The 16,803-nt window shown below is 40.3% G+C and overlaps 1 protein-coding gene across 3 annotated transcripts in view; it reads left to right on the top strand.

Moving 5' to 3' along the window:
- LOC108895936 (plexin-B2) overlaps positions 1-16,803 on the top strand; it is a 151,347-nt gene that overhangs the window by 55,781 nt on the left and 78,763 nt on the right. For all 3 annotated transcript variants that reach the window (XM_018694950.2, XM_051077833.1, XM_051077834.1), the window contains one exon: positions 5,360-5,412. The gene's annotated coding sequence lies outside the window, so the exon portion shown is untranslated. The remainder of the gene's footprint in view (positions 1-5,359; positions 5,413-16,803) is intronic.

The following is a 16,803-nucleotide window of genomic DNA, read 5'->3' as shown; positions in this document are numbered from 1 at the left end:
CACACATTTGGCAGCTTTTTCCAATCTGTGCTGTATCAGCTCTTTAATAAATGCGTTAATCAAATGAAAGCCACAATAACAGTCCCATTTATCAGTCGTACAGTAGAGTCATTACCCTCCTGAACCCTGAAACTGTGCAGCAGAGTTACATAAAGACTCAAACAGTGCAGTTTACAGAAGGATTTTGCCCTGCATGCCTTTGGCCTCATAAACAAAATGATTAACTGTGTGTGTGTGTGTGTGTGTGTGTGTGTGTGTGTGTGTGTGTGTGTGTGCGTCCTCTGATCTGGTGACACACAGCAGAAGTGGTCTGGTCTGCTTTGCTTCCAGCAAATCAGGAGAGAGAGAGAGAGAGAGAGATAGAAAGAGAGATAGAGGGGGATGGAGGGATGGGATGAAAAAAGAGAGGTGGTGTGTTGTGTTTGGGAAATGGGTCAAGAGGAAGTTGAGAGCATGCTTTTTAAGTGTGTGCATTTGTGTGTGTGTGCACATGCGATGTTCCACAGCTGAGACCGTGTTGTTGGTCAGTGTGGGAATTTGCTCTGTGTGTGTGTGTATATGTGTGTGTGTTGACGGTGCATAACTTAATTCCACAGGGAAGCCAAAGCAACAGCGCCTCTGTTTCCTGTCCTAATTGCTTAAAATCTTACACAAATAAGCCTCCACACACACATTTACACATCTACACAGTCATTTACACATCCTATGTTTAAAAAGGACTTATGCAGGCAGATAAAGCATTTGCATAGTTTTAACATTCATTATCTATTTTGACAGAATACCTCATTTATCTTTTTCACAGTACTTGCACACATTTCTTCCCCCTTTCTTCCTCTATTCCTTGATTTTTTCCTCCTCCTCCTCACTTTCTCTCTCCTTGTCAGTGGCTGTATTGTTATCCTGTGGCTTAACCATTCAGCGGACATAGAGCAGCATTAGCATCCATTAGCCGACGTGTTTGTGTCCACCTGGTGAATACAAACTCTCATTTTAGCCGCTTTACCCTGGCTCATTTTTAATCGTGCTTGCCATGTTACAAAATCGGTTTGTTTCAGAAGTGTTGATGTGTTTGTTGGCTGCCAGTAAAGGTTGAAGTATTAAAGATTTGTTGACCAGAACATGAAGTTGTCTTTTGACTTCCACACCTGTGGAGCTAATGATTTGGCCACGGGAACAAGATTCACTGCTGGATTTGTTGTTAAGCGTGTGAAAACAAGAAGAGCAGTGTGAGGGGAGCTTACAGTTGGCGTGCCGTCTGCTTTATGGGGGAGTTACTCTGTTTTAATGAATGAATCTGGTAAAATCTTCTGCAAGTCTGTGAGAATGGAATCCTTAAGGTCTCTGCTGTAAGATTTCAGTTTGATTCAGTTTGATTTTGTTTTGGGCCTCCTTTCCTTTAAAATGTGTAATTTCTTTAAAACAGTGTCTGCCAACAGCTGCACCCCAATAAATGCCCAGAACCTTTAACTTCTCAGGATGGAGGTAATTCTGTTCTTGGTTCTTTTGTCAACATTGTTTCTCCCTCTGGTCTTTGTGTTCTGTGTGTGTGTGTGTGTGTGTGTATGTGTGTGTACAAACATAAAAGAATCACCTAGGGCTACAACTAACGATTATTTTCATCATCAATTAATCTGTAAGTCCATTTCCAATCAGCTGATAACTGTTTAGTCCACAAAATGTCAGAAACGTGCCCATCAGAAGTTTCTCAGACCCAAAGGTAATTTGTTTATTTTGCCCAACCAACAATGCAAAACTCAATATATTCAGTTTACAATGATATAAAATGTAGAGAGGCAATATATCATATTTGAAATGAAGCAAGAATGAAGCATAAAACATGAACTTCAGTTGTTTTCATAAGAGAAAGTGTGTTTGGGGTCTTTGTCTTTGGATGGTCATGGCTGTCATTGTTTGAGTGTCTCTCTTGGCACATGAGACATCACCCATGATGTGTGTCTATATGTGTTACAGACAGAGACAGTGTGTGTGTGTGTGTGTGTGTGTGTGTTTTCCTGGCGTAGAGGTCAGACAGAGAGCAGAGGGCGTCCCTGCCTACAATCTGGACCTGCTGTGTGTGTCTGTCCTCCGTCTGCCACAGTTTCTACACAAGTTCAGCCAGAAATGGACAGAAAATCCGGCTTTATGCTGCTGTTACTGATATAAATCACAGTAACAACACAGTTTATTCATTTTGCCATCTCACTCTTTCGCAAATGAAAGTCTGAAGAAAAGTTTCTTCTTTAAATCAAAATAATACGCAACACTGGCCTTCTGCCTTTCTCTGCCATTTACTGATTCACAGCAGAGCCTGTTTTTGAATCACGCTGAAGAAGGAGATTGGGAATGAAAAAGGCAGAGGTCAGTGGAGGGAGAGCTGGAGAGAAGAATGCACAATAGCCTACTGAAAATTTAATAAAACTCATGGAAATATTCTCCATATTTTAAGATTCTGATGTGTCTGAATCTCTCTGTGTTAAAGTCTTCAGATGAGGAAAGAAACAAACTTGTCAAACGTGTCAGTCAGTGGATTTTTATCAGATTATTTATGTTAATTAGTTCATAAGACGCTTTCTTTAACAGAAAAAAGAGATGTCTTGTCTTTCTGACTTAAGGATCTTTGTAATTACGAGGAAAACTATCAACATTATTATGTTAATCTCATAATTATTAGATGAGATAAAATATCTTGTTTATTTACAAGAAGACAGTCTTTTGGTTGTCAGCGTTTAGTCAGCTGTCAAACTGTTTTGAGATCTGTAAATCATTTTTTTCCTATTTTCCTAGCATTCATGGCATTGCAAAGGTAACCGACTGAGTTTGGGTTTACTGTCAGGTTCGGGCGACAAACATTTGCCTTCGTCCCTGACAGTGACTGCTCCCGCTGCTGAAACACGATGTTTCTGGTTGATGGCTAAGTGACTCACAGATTCCCCAAGTCCTGTTCTGTAAGTGCGTCAAGCACCATCTCTGGCTCACTTTGGATCTCCTCCACTGTGTCAAAACAGCAGTCCTTTAGCTTGAATTCAATTTTGAGAGGTTGCAGGGAGCCAAACTGGGCGAGTAGGGCGGGTGGAGAGTGACGACTGTGTTGATGCAGCCAAAAAACTTGGGTGTAAAAACACACTGTGGGCGGGTATGTTGTCATAATGGAGCGCCCAATTGCCATCGTACCAGAGTTCAGGTCGTTTGCACCAAATGTCCTGTCCTCCCTTCAATTTTATTATTTTTTCCTTCAAACCATATGTTATGAGTGTGACATCGTTATAGGGGTGCAGTGCTAAATTGGTGGAGTGTCTTTTAAGTTGACTGTATTGAAAATGACATTTACTGGGAAGATACATCACTCACTACTGATTGTTTGAGGCATATACCCACACTCCCAAATAGCTAATATGAACACAATGTCAGACTGAATAATGAAGTGAATACGAAATGTGACAACTCAGTCTGTTTATCAGGCTAAGTGAATACAGTGCCTCTGTAGTTCTGTGATTAAATGAAAGTCTAAAATGTTTTATTTTCTCATCTGGAGCAGAGCTTTAAACCTGAGAAATGAGAGCAGCCATTTGGAGTAAGATGATATGGGTTTTACCATCATCTGAGGACATAAATCCAGCTGATAAAAGCTCCAAAAAATAAATGAGGAGGACTGGATTTGTTTTTATCTTTTGTTTCCTTGCAAATTCAATCCATTCCTTTAGGTTATTTAGTCCACAGCCTTTTCTCATTCTGTGAATTATCCTCATTCTGGTTATGTTTTAAATCATTTTTATTTGTTATACTTATCATAATATGATAAGTGTAGTATAATTGTGAAGTGAGCGGTGTGGTCGGTCCCTAAAGCCCGCATGATGAATATTTATTGTCTTTACGGTTTTCAAGCTACTTCCTGATGATTGAAAGAAACATTGTGTTGACTGATGCTTCGCCATCTGGATGTTTAGATGTTGGATGTTAGATGCTAGAAACATATGGACACACACTCAAATAAATGAATACACACACTCACACTCCCACACGCACACATGAGACGGGCTCTGCTATCCAGAAGCATATGGTTCTTTGAGATAGAGTGGAGACAGACTGGGCCATTCTGTTGGATAGCACCGAGGGCCTCAACATTGTTAGAAGTGCTGCCAAACAAACTTCACCCCACACACACACCACACACCACACACACACACACACACTCACACACTCAACATGTACACACATTCAAGGCCTGGCCTCACTAGCTGTTTTGCTACTTGTTTCAGTGGGAAGTGAGGCAGCATGGGCGAGGATCATTCTCGTTTCTGCAGGAGAGACGAGAGGTGTCCTCGTCTGAGCTGAATGAAAATTAAGATACCTGTGAACTGAATTACTGGAGGCTTATTCAGCAACATTTGGGCCTCGGCTGGTCTTTGTTCATTACACACTTGCAATGTTGGTAGCTCTTTGTCTGTTTGGTTGTCTCATTATGAAGATTACTCTCCAAATTGATTTTTCCTTTATCTTCTCAGTTAAAAAGTCCCTTTATTTTAGAGCCTGCTGTGCCTATAAGCATTAATGTTATCGTTATGAGAGAAAAACTGAGGCTCTCTTCTTGTATTATCACAAATTAAAATGCCTTTAGTTTAATTCATGCCCTGATGAAGGGCTCTATTTAAACTCAGGCAGAGCTCCAGCTTTTTGTTATTATTCCAGGCAGTAATATGCCTTTCTCTCTGATAGATAATATGAGATTTCTGGCACTTTCTGTGAATTAATTACGTTTAATTAACATCGCCATCACTGTTCTGTGAATATAAGCCTGGTTTTCACTTTGATCCAGAGCCTTTTTTTAAAACTGCATTTTCTCTAACAGTCGTCATGCACAGATTTAATTTTAGTGGAACAGAGTTTGTACCAATATTCACAGTATCAATTCCAGACAGTTGTGCGGGTTATTTGAAAGCACTACCTTCCAAATATATGTGAAAGTTTAATGACTCTCCTCATGTTAGATAATGGAGAGATGTGTGTAATGCTTCTGGTTATTAGGCAGGTGTACATGAACAAGGCTAAGAGTCTACAGCCATGCCAACAGAGGATGTGTAAAGGAAAATCTGGGCTGTTAACCTTAAACTCCTCAGGCAGAGTCAACAATGGAAACCTGCACCATGTTCCTCCACCCAGACTCTAATGTAGGACTTCCTCTGGGCTAATCAGTAACAAATACCTGGTTTTCACCTGTAATTTGAGGACAGCCCTTAGGCCAGTCATCAATTCCTTCGAGTTTCAGCAAATTCCAGCAGCTGTCCTCTGACATATCAAATAGGACCAGTGCATCCAAAATTTACCCAAACTTTTTTTTTCTTTTTGTGTGTGTTTCTTTTAGGAGAGTGAGGTGATTGATGTCATCAGAGATCAACAGGCCTGAACACTGAAGAGGTAAGGACTTTTATTCTGAAATCCTGTCATAAAAACATCTTTTATCTTTTATACTTTAGATAGTTTTTATTACTTTCTATTTCACTGTCTATCGTCATGTATTTCTATTTTTTATTCTATTGTTATTTCTACTAATTATTCAGTCTTTTCCTCTCATCCATTGTCAGTAGAAACCGTTGTAGGTTCCCATGAATGCCATTGGCTGTTTACCTTGGTGGTCTCAGCTGCCTGTGTCTTTTTGTGCATATTTGTGTGTGTGATTGGGTGTATGGTGGGGCGGTGGGTGGGTTAAGGGGTTAATTGGAGGCTTCAGGCCGTTTTTAAGAAATGAATTCTTACTGAGACTCTGCTGCCCCCCTCATACAAACACTCTCCTCACATATCAGCCAATTACTTACACCACACACACCTCTCTCTGTCTATTATGTTGCCTTTCTTCCTCTACCTCAACTCTACGGCGTTGTTGAAGTAGGAATAACTTGAATACACAAACACCACATCATTATATTTTTGTAATAGCACAATGCAAAATGTCTTTGCTGTTGCAGACTTCAATTTAAGAGCCTGATATTGAGAAATAAGTGCAGGTTTAAGGCAAAAGGGACAGAGTAGTAAGAGCCTGTTTGTTTCCTTACCTACGAGGACCCTCAGCAATCCTAGCTTATCCTAAGCACAAGTCTAACCTCAACCCTAAAACTAAAGTCTTAACCCTCAAACCGTCCTTATTCTTCTAAAATATCCTAATTTCAAGGTTACAGACTCTCATAAAGATACTACTACAGTATACACCACATATACACCAGGACTTTAATTCATGTAGGATAAGGAGTTAGGAGGTTAAGCTTCAAGTTATGTAGATGTCAACCTCAAGTGGATAAGGGATTAGAATAAGACCTTTTACACAAATACACCCCACAGGTATTAAGACCTGATCCATCAAAACCTCAACGACACGTTTCGACTCGAACCTATCTCGTGTCTTTGTCCATCTTGACTCTGGGTGGCATCCAGCATTGTGCTGTGTGTTTCTTGATCCCACAGGATCTGAGGACAGGCTGACAATAGCAACAAATATCTGACAAATTTTGGCTGCAGCTGCGTCACATATAAGCACAGGTGCTTGTATGGCTGTATAAAGACAGTCAGCTGCATTGACCTCTATGGGTTGAAAGGTGCAGGTCTGGGTATGGGTACAAGGTCATTACAATGCAATGACGCTATATGATCTTCAAACTAAGTGAAATATTTAAACTCAAGACTTCATATAGCCAATGTTAGCTTTAAGAGTTGTTTACTTATCAAGAGCATCAGCCATCACTGTGTTTATATGACAGTAGGTTAGAATATGCCCTCTGGGCAGCGTGTTCACTGTCGCAAAGTGGTATAAGACAGGACGGGCCAGGGATAGCTGGTTAGCACTGTTAATTTCAGTAGAGGCTTGAACAGGCTACAGTGGCTACATTGTCTTGCAGTTCAGCCTAGAGAGATGCTTCTTTTCCTCTTTTAGGGATTTTTGTATTCAAGCGTTTATATGCCAGGCGGCCATAGCCTGGGGGAAGTCATTTGGTATGCTTTTACATTAACAACCTTTCTTTACGTTATTATGCTCTCTTAATGTGGAGAGACATTAAACAGCTGTAATGCTGAATGACACATTTAACCCCATTTGGCTTTTGATGTGTAACTCTGAAATGGACACGTCCATCTTTGGTTTGTGTCGCTTTTTCTCATCTAGTACAGATTCTCAGGCATGTGAAGACCTCTACCAAACACACAGGAAGATGGAGTATGTGCACACAGATTACCTACCACAGTAACGGCTGTAATACCTCGTCTCTGTTACTCCCTGCAGACTGGCTGCAGGGTTATTTTGACTATTTAAGGCTTTTTCTTTCTCAGTTCATAACCCCAGATGAGTAAACACTGTATATTGTTCCAAAGATATTTCTACCCTGTGTTGCTGTGGACCTTCAGAAACCCATGCTGGTCTAAAATGAAGCCTTCCAGTGTGACTGGTTGATTTGAATGGTCGTCTGATCTCAATGACTGGTTTCTATGATCTGCCTCTGTCCGCTCACAGTCTGCCAACTCACATTAAAGTGTGTCACTACAGTGTGTGTGTGTGTTTCCTCTACTTCCCCTTCTGTCTTCCATCCATCACTGTTTGCCTCTTGCCTCCATGTTCTCAATCTCTCATTCCTCTCTGTTATGTGTATTTTTTTAAATCGTTCTTGTTCCCATAAACTGCTTCATTTTCTCAGCCCTCCATGGGAGCTTGTAGCTTGTCACTCTCTCAAATCTTATGAAAGCAAATACAAGGGTGTATGTGTGTGTGCCTGTGTGTGTGTGTGTGTGTGAGAGAGAGTGAATTCATCTCTCTCAGGGTCAAGTCATTCATCTCTTCATATAACTCCTGATAACTCCTGTTCTCCCCCTTTTGAAAAGACTTGAGACTTGACTTGGATTTGTGCCAACTGATTTAAGGCTATATTTGACAAGACTTATTTCATATTTCACTTAAACCTTTATTGACTAACTTGAGACGTCCAACCTCCACATCGTTTTGACAGGATTTGAGATTACTTGGATTTGTCCAGACAGACTTGGGACTTGCTTTAGGGCTTGACGTCAGAATTGTTTTGATGAGACTTGGGACTTGACTAGAGACTAGTTTTGAAATGACTTGAGATGAGACTCATACTTGTCCTGGTTGACTTGAGACTTTGATCTGACAAGACTTTATATTTGACTTGGACATGGGAGTTGACTTTAAACTTGTTTGAACAAGACTTAAAGCTTCACTTGGACTTGCCTTGCAAGATTTGAAATTTGATTTGAACTTATCACGACTGACTCTGACTTAGCTCTTTGCCTCAGTCTGAGCTCTTAAAACTCAAAAATGTTTTTCACAAATAGACCCAAACAGACAAACAATTTTGAGCAACAGTTAAAAATTCACAGTGAATCTTTTCTCATCAACCCCCTGCTGTGATGTGTTTCCTGGGGCTGCCTGCCTCAGAAGGAGCCCAGCAGATGGTTCCAGCAGGGGGCCTGTGAGGCTAGATGAGGCCTCCTGCGCTGGTTGAGGCCACAAGGGACCTCAGGGTGCATCACAGGGGCCCCACACAGCAGCCACTAAAACAAAACATTGCTTAAGGAAATGAAACGCACTTCCCCTGGGAAACTGTGTTGGAAAATGAATATAGTTATTATGTAAACAAGTAAACAAGCATTAGACAGGTTAGATGTGTTGTGTTGAATATATGAATGAGAAGTGTGTGAAAGTGAAATGAGTTTATGGGGTTATTGTGTATGCAAGTAATACCAGTGGCATTTTTGAAAGAACCAACTCTATGCATTATGTAACTGAGAGGGAATTTGATGGCGCTAGACATGTGAAGTCACTATATAAAGATGCAAAAGAATACTGTGACAGCTCGCAACAACCTTTTTGACTCAAATTTTTTGCCATTTCTTGGTGTCATTTCAGCTACTTCATGATTTTCAAATAAGTGAAGTGTTTTTCTTCACTTTCAACAATAAAATTCTCAGCATGCTAACAATCTCATCCAGCATGAGAATGGCGGACCCTGCCACTGACAATGGGAACTTCTGTAGAGGAAAAAAATTACATTCTATTTATAAATCAAACCAATAGTGATACAGTCCATCTGTGACAAACAGATACCAGTCAATAATGTCAGACATGTGGATGTATCTGTTTGGATTTTATAACAATAATGCAAAAGTCCTTTAAGTCCCAATAAAGCTAAATGATTTCATTTTGAAATCATTTTCTCTAGTGGCCATTTAAACCCACAGACATTGTCTCACCAAAGCCCACACAAATGTGAGGAAAAAAACAGATTTTATTTGGTCTCATCAGTATTTAACAACTTCTTTAAATAAAAATGACTTCATAGACACAGAGACAGTGAGCAACACTGTTGTTTAAATATTGAGCATCAATAAAAAAACACAAACTCTCAGCAGATTCAGTCCAGAAAATGTCAATACTGACCTTCTCAAAGACACATTGCTCAACTTGCAGTGAATGATTAATATAACTGCAGGTTCAATAAACACAGTTTTTTTTTATTAATTCTTTTTTTTTTGTGGAACAAAACTATAAGATGCATGGACATCAGAGAGGGCTTTCATCAAGTTGTCTCTTTTTCACTTTTCTATTAATCTTCTTCAACACTTCATCACTTACCTCACAGTGTCTACAGCTGCTGGAGTTTTACACATGATTCAGATACAAATTTGTGTGTGTGTGTGTGTGTGTGTGTCTGGCTGGCTGTTGGGCTTGGGTTTAGTCCCAGAATTATATCACTGCGTGAAATTGTGAGGTGTGTGGGTCTGACTGGGCTCCATTTTTGTCTTTCAGGGCACACATACACACACACGCACACACACAGATGGCAAACATCTCCTCAGACCTGCCAAAACTCAGTGCGTGTCCATCTTTTTCATTATATCTCCTTAATCAGCTCATTAATTTATAGCTGCAATGATGTTGCAGGAAGGAAAGAAGGAAAGAAGGAAGGAAGGAAGGAAGGAGGGAAGGAGAAGGAGGGAAGGATGGACAGACAGACAGAAGGAGGGAAGAAGGGAACAAATGAAAAATAGAGTCCTGGACACCAGAATACTGACAAATGGATTGTGGAGGAATGTCACAAAAAATCTAACAACAACAGAAAGACCTGGAAAAAAATATAAATGGATGGAAGAAAGCCAAGATGGTTGAAAGCTGCAAATAAAAAAAAGGAAAAAAAACAGCAGAAAAGAACAAGAATGGAAAGAAGGAAAGGACAGTGAAGGAGTAGAAACTCAGTGAGAGGGATGGGGAAAGAGACTTAGACGGCAAAGTTGATGACTCGGAGCAGACTTTTATCAGCTGCCAACTGGTACAGTGCTGTGTTTATGTGTGTGTGGTGTGATTGAATAGTTTCAGGATCATTGCCCATGCTTTAGTGTGTTCAGTGTGTGTGTGTGTGTTGTTGTGTGTTTGGAGGGCGTGGGTGAATGGATGCTCGTGTGTGGGTTTTTTGTATTTTCTTTTCTGTGTTAGCCAGCAGAGTGTGGCTTCACTGTGGTGGAAAGCTTTATACTCTTTTCTTTTAGCTGCTCCAAGTTGCACTGGGTTGGCCCAAAGACGAAAGAAGAGAAGAAGAAAGGTTGCCTTGCTGTTTGTTACGTTTCGCAGTCAACTTCAGTAGATGTGTGTTAATTTGTTGAATTTACTTTTGAAGTTTGCGTAGGAATTTCTGCTGGCGGCTGCTGCTTTTCAGGCCTTCTACTATTGTGTATACTTTCTTCTCTTTGTGGGGGAATCATTTGGTTCAAGCTTTATCATTCTTCTAAGTGATACTTTGCTCTGCAGTAGTGTTCCCTTGTGCTCACTACAGTGTAAGGAAGTCTAATACATTCATTTACTTATGTATAGTATGCAGGGGATGACATGGTGGTGCAGTGGTTAGCACTGTCGCCTCACAGCAGGAAGGTTCTGTGTTTGAGTTTGTCGGTTCTTCCTGGCTTCCTCTCACAGTCCAAAGACACTCAGGTTAACTAGCGAATCTAAACTGCCCCGAGGTGAGAATATGAGCATGAATTGCTGTTTGTCTTTATATGTCAGCCCTGTGATAGATTTGCAACCTGTCTGGGGTGTACCCCGCCTCTTGCTGGGATTGGCTCCAGCTTTCTGTGACCCTCAGAGGATAAGCAGTATAGCTAATGGATGGATGGATGTACATTATAAAGGTTCCTGATCTGCAGACAAAGGGACGGGAAAAGCACTGTTCTTTATGTGATGCAGTTTAGTATTTTCATAACATTCCCTGAAAGTACCTTTGACATTCTGCTGCTATAGTTTTGCCCAGATAATTACCTCATTTCTGAGCGAATGCCACTTCTGTCGTTGCTCCATGTTAAATATACCAATGTTCCTCTCACAGAAATATGCACTAGACCAGTGCACGGGATCTACTTCCTGTATTTACTGTATATACAGACACATCTGACCAATAAGACGAGCGACCGTTCCCGTGTGGGTTGGAGTGATGCACTTTAGTTCACTTTTATTTTTCTGTGTGACAGAAACCAAGTGAAGGGGAGAACACTCCAAGTTTAGAAACTCATCAACTGATTCGGAGCAGAGCAAAGGAACTATAGGTGTGAAAGATCCGTGAGACAACTGCTGAATAAACATCCTTTGAATTAACTTTTATGTAATGTTAGCTACCGAGCAGCTTGTTAGCAAGGAGTAAACAAACACGTTCTAACTCTGTTTCATGAAGGACTTGTCTGACAGGAAATCCTATAACTGGGCTGTGAGCTTTTATCCTGTGCAGTTTTCAGTGTTAGGGTGGGGGTGGGGGGAAGACCTACAATGAGATCTGTTAACTATCACGTGAAGACAGTTTCTTCTGTGTATCGTTCTTCTCCACCGAGTTAATGTAGCAAAGAGAGCAGAAACAATCCCCTGTCACAGCAGGTTTTCTTCTTGTCTCACACAACTTATTCCAAAGCAACTTGAAAAATAAAAGTCATCACTTCCTGTGCACCAGAGGACTTTTCTGTTACTACAAGCTGAATTATCTGCTGTGAGTTACAGATACCAGCAGAGTGGAGATGTGTTTACTGTTTAAGCCAGTGTCCTTCACTGTTATTTAGCTCATGTACGACCCATGGGGATTCATCAGTCACCCATTTTACTAAATGAGAAGCTAAAGAGGATAAGTTATGAGCCCATAATTATGTTATTAATTACCAATGCTCATGTGCCATTAACAGTAATAAAGTTGAGAGTTTTCTTTATTTTGTTTTTTCCTGAATTTAATTTAACTTTATTTGAGCAGCCACATCATTTTCTTCTTTTTGTTTCCTGTGAAGTTGTGGTCCGTGGTCGGCCTGCCTACCCCGAGGTGCCGATTCTTGGCTGTCATTGAATATATTTACCGTTGACTTGCGTGCGCGGTCCATGGCAGCACTTTGTTGTTACCCAGCAAGAGTGGACTGTTTCGTTCCTTTGATTCCTTTATGATCACAGAAGTAGCTGAATCAGGAATACCTGCAGCTCATTTCTATTATACATGAACTTTGAAACGCTGCAGAGAGAAGTGAAAAGTGAAGAGGAGGAAGAGGAGGGAGGAGGGAAAGTACTGAAGCAGACTCTCTAAGCTGTCTGCTACATTTAAGCTTTTATGGACAACAGCAGGGACCCTCCCTGCCTCTGATGGCTTTAACAGCTTACTTCACTGCTCTCCACAGCCTCTTTCTCTATTATTCTCTTCATTTCTTGCTTCCAAAATGGACTCTACACGTGTGTGTGTGTGTGTGTGTGTGTGTGTGTGTGTGTGTGTGTGTGTGTGCTCCATAGCAACAGGTTCAGGTTTAATGTCTTCCACATATGGTAGAGATCTCTCTGGAGCTTTAGTGACTCATAGTGATACAGTAAATGACAAGTGTCGTCTTTCCTGCCTCTCTCTCACACACTGTTGTGTGTGTGCGTGTGTGTGTTCTACGTCTTCAGGGAGTTATATCATGACACACTTTATACAAACTTAAGTGTCTTAAAAATAGAATCCACCAGGTTAACAGGCTGAGCAGTAACAGTGGCCGTGGTGTTATTCTGTTTTGTTATTTTACCAACAAAGCTGAGGATTTTTTATTAAACTTGGAAAAAAGCAGCTTGACAGAATATTTCTAACACAAAGTCCACTTCCTGGAATTTCTCTAGAGCTTTCAGGTCAACAAGTCATTCCTTCAGGACTTGTCAAATTGAGTTTGTGCACATCCTCTTGTTTGTGACCGTGTAGTTTGGAAGGTTTCCATGTATGGATTGCTTCTCTCCTCTGGGTGTCGCCTCTGATGTTTGATTGACAGATCATTAATTAGCTCGTTAGACTTCAGAGACTGGCTGACCTTTGTATAATGGATGGTGTATTGGAGGGGTATTACAGGAGATGTTTGTCATCTTGTAATGTGATGTGACAAGCATAAGGTGACATAAACGTGAAATAGCAAAGACAAGATGACAGATTGTTTATCAGTTGATTTGTCTTGATTTTTACTTTTTAAAATCACGATCAGATGTAAAATTTTAACAACATTCCCAGCTCATATTCTGATGGTTATTAAATCTGGGGAGATAAAATGGCAGCTTGTTGTCGACAGATTATTTGATGGATTGATTGAATTTATTTGATGATTAAAAAACACATAGAACACTGCACTGCAGTCAGTACTGAAACTTTCCATCTTCTGCAGATCTAATAATCAAATAATTATTTTTGTTCTTTCCAACATGAAGAGGTTCCAATTTCCTTTGTTTTCATGTCGTTTAGTAACAAATCAAGACATCACCTTCACCTTTGTGATCCTCTGATGGGCATGAATGTCCTAACAGTTGTGTCAGTCAGTTAGGCCACCACTCTGGTTAGGAGACTCAAGTATCCTAACTACTTGGATGGATTGCAGTGAAATTTTGGGCAGTTATTCATGGTCCCCAGAGAATGAGCCCTGGAGACTTTGGTCATCCTTTAACTTTTCCTGGTCACAGCGAGGTGGGGAATGTCTGAACAACTATTTGTATCCAAACATTTGCCCTTTTCAACTTGTCAATTACAATGATTTGTTGCTGTTCTCTGTTTTATATCATTGTAAACTAAAAATATACTGAGTTTTGCACTGTTGGTCGAACAAAATAAACAACTTGAGGATGTTACCTTTAAGTTTTAAAAATGTCTAATGGGCACCTTTTACATTTTATGGGCTAAACAGTCATTAGTTGATTAGAAATGAACTCACAGATTAACTGATAATAAAAATAATCATTAGTTGTAGCCATAGGTGATTCTTTTATGTTTGTATATAAGCTGTACGGTGGTGGTCATAGCTTTACACACACACACACACATACACACACGCGCTGTGAGACGAGTGCTCAGTTTGATCTGCATGGAAGCTTTTTGAGCCACACGGGAGCTGAGAGGAGTTTAAAGTTTATACAGCACCGTCAAAATTAATGAACTAGGATGTCACAGCACAGAGATTGTGTAGGAGTACGCACACATTCACACACTCACACAGACCCACATAATGAAAGAGCATAGACAAATCAAGTGAAGTGACATGAAAAGCATCGGGATAATTACAAACACGACCGTCTGTCTGTCAGCGCTGCATTTGTCCTCTCGGAATACTTCCCAACTCCTGCAGTGTGTGTGCATGTGTGTGTGTTCATGATTTCAACCCATGTATATTGTGTGTGTGTGATGAGGCTGTGGCCCATGACAAATGAGCGTCTCATTCTTCATCAGCCAGTGTGTGGTGCGTTTCTTCTCTTATCCCCCCTCATTCAGATATTCTTTGGAAGCATCTGTGAGGATTTAATGGGAGAATAAAATTATTCTCTAAAGATTATCTTCCCTTAGAGCTACATTTCTGTGTGTGTGTGTCTGCATGTGTGTGCATCTGCATGTGAACAAGAGTGTATTTCCTCTACTCAGCTGTTCAAACATCTTCCAAAAGCTTCAGGAAGGATTGAGTAAGATAATGAAACTACTTTCTAAAGATTTTTTTCCCACTCTACTATCTCTCCTCCTCACCCCCGTATTTGCTACAGGCTGGATTTTTAATCTCCTGCATCATTTTGATCTCCTGAATCATTCACTGTCATCATTTTGAATTAAACCATTTCACTGTCTTCTGCTGTGCCTGCGTTCCTCATCAGGGTTTGTTGTTTTTTTCTCTGCCTCTCTTTTTTTTCTGGTAGTGTGCAACTAGAAACAATTATTTTCTGACTAAAAGTGCTTTTTCCTGCTCTTCCCTTTGTGTTTTCTTCATTAGTGGGTCCTGAGAAAGTCTTTAAATGGCTTTGACTGCCAAATCAGAACAGTTAAAGCTCTTTAACACAGTTAAATTGGAGTGGTTTAGGTTATAAAGTCAGATTTATCAGTCTTTGGATGCTGTTTTCTCATGAGACAGTGGTTCTAACCTTTTCTCAGTCCCATGAAATCCTTGATATAATGTAATTCCTGTTGGAACAGGTTTTGAGGTTGGGTATTCAACAGTGAGGAATCTTTCTTAGTTGTAACTCTTATCAGAGTATCAGTTAAGTAAGGCATTGGGCAAAAAGCTAGCATGGTTCCACACTAGTGATAGACTGATATGGTTTTTTCAGGGCCGATACGGATTATTGGTACTCAAGGAGGCCTATAACCGATATTTGGAGCCGATATTCTTTTGCAGTAAAAGTGAAAATTTGAAACTCCAACACTTTGTTTAAATGCCTTTAAGCATATATTTATTAAACAGCTTTTCAGATTTGCAACATGTTAAAGGTTTTTTTTTTTATCTGGAATCTGGAAGAATTACCCTACAAGACTCAAGACCATAAAAGAAAACAAGTAGCTGTTTGGTGTGTATAATCAATCAAAATTACCTGAAGCCCTATATATAGAGTGCACTCACTACAGCCTGAGGCATCTGACGTACGACTTAGAGGAATAGAACCAAAATAAATTCCTGATACTGAGTTTTTAATTTTTATCAGACCAAATGGATCAAACACAAAGAGTGATTTCAAACTGCCCATTTTCTAACATGTTCAGGGTTAAAGATGAAACCAGATGAAAACAAGATGAGACATTTTCTGTATAAAAGTTTTACATTTATTTAGACTTCTCTTGTACTGATTGACTCTTTTATTACTTTTTTCTTTTAGTTTTGTCTTTTTTCTGCTCTCTAATCTTAAAAACAAGCCGGTTACCAAGAGTGGAATTTGTTCCTCTCCATCAGGAGAACGTTTATTCTCAGTGTGAGATGTCAGTTTTAAAATCACACTTTGCTACCAGAGCTCTGGTGCCTGGAGGTGACTGCTCGGCCGTGTAGAAACCATACCAACAGCTCTGTGAACACAGACAGCAGGCGGCGAAATCGGGAGAAAAATGTGATATAAATAGTTTTAGTTGCCTGAGACGCTTTGCTGCCTTTAAATCAAGTTGTGATTGGATTGAGAAAAGGAGCGCTAACAGACTCTTATTATCAGCGCCCCTGTAGATGACTCTGTGTGTGCCTGTGTGTCCTGAAGCCACCTGATAGCTATGCTCTGATGGGTTTTTGTCTGCCGCCAAATACCCGTCCACTTTCCCCCCTGAAATAAATTGCAGAGTAAAGTAGGTGGACTTGATTCTCGTTCTCCTCGACGACTCACTGCTCAAAGACTCTCTCTGAGGCTCGTCTGATGTAAACCAGACCTCACAGAGGGGACGAGGAGCCTCTGTCCTTGTCGCAGCACTTCTCTCTGAATCAAAGCTCATCAGTGGTTTCATCTGTCTGGGCAGGACCTCCATTAAAGATGAACAGCATGTCACTGGTTGCATAAGA

This window comes from Lates calcarifer, linkage group LG18, assembly GCF_001640805.2.
Source record: "Lates calcarifer isolate ASB-BC8 linkage group LG18, TLL_Latcal_v3, whole genome shotgun sequence".
NCBI classification, from domain to species: domain Eukaryota; kingdom Metazoa; phylum Chordata; class Actinopteri; family Centropomidae; genus Lates; species Lates calcarifer.
This window is presented reverse-complemented; position numbering and strand designations above follow the sequence as displayed.